The sequence below is a fragment of the Conger conger genome, chromosome 1, assembly GCF_963514075.1.
Source record: "Conger conger chromosome 1, fConCon1.1, whole genome shotgun sequence".
Lineage (NCBI taxonomy): Eukaryota > Metazoa > Chordata > Actinopteri > Anguilliformes > Congridae > Conger > Conger conger.
Window position 1 is genome coordinate 5,064,313 of NC_083760.1, and position 495 is coordinate 5,064,807.

Here is a 495-nt window from a genome sequence, read left to right on the forward strand (position 1 = left end):
TACAACAAAGTGCAAAGTGCATACCCATAACCGGGGATAAGTGCGCCGAAAGACCCTAGAGGGAAGTACACTTCAATTAAATAGTTTAAATAGTAAACATGCAATAATGCTTTGTTTGCAGAAGTCCTATACCAACTTTGCATGTGCTGTACGGGCGTATTTTGACCCTCTGTAACTGTATAAAATGTCATATACAACCATTTATTTTTTTATCTCAGATTTCTTTGTGGGTGATTCTGGTGGCACCCATACTGGTGAAAAAACAGGATGATGTTTCTCACAGATTTTTCATATTTATGAACACACAAAGTGTCAAAATATTTCTGATAAATACCTAATAAAGTGCTCAGTGGTCTTTCTTTTTACTACTACAGCACAGTGACTAGAACCAGGAGTGCTTTGATCAACTATTACTCCCCAGCCTTTCTCAAATTGAGTACATTCCAGTTTTGAAAATCCCATAAATATCCTTGTTTTTATTTACCCACCTGTAGA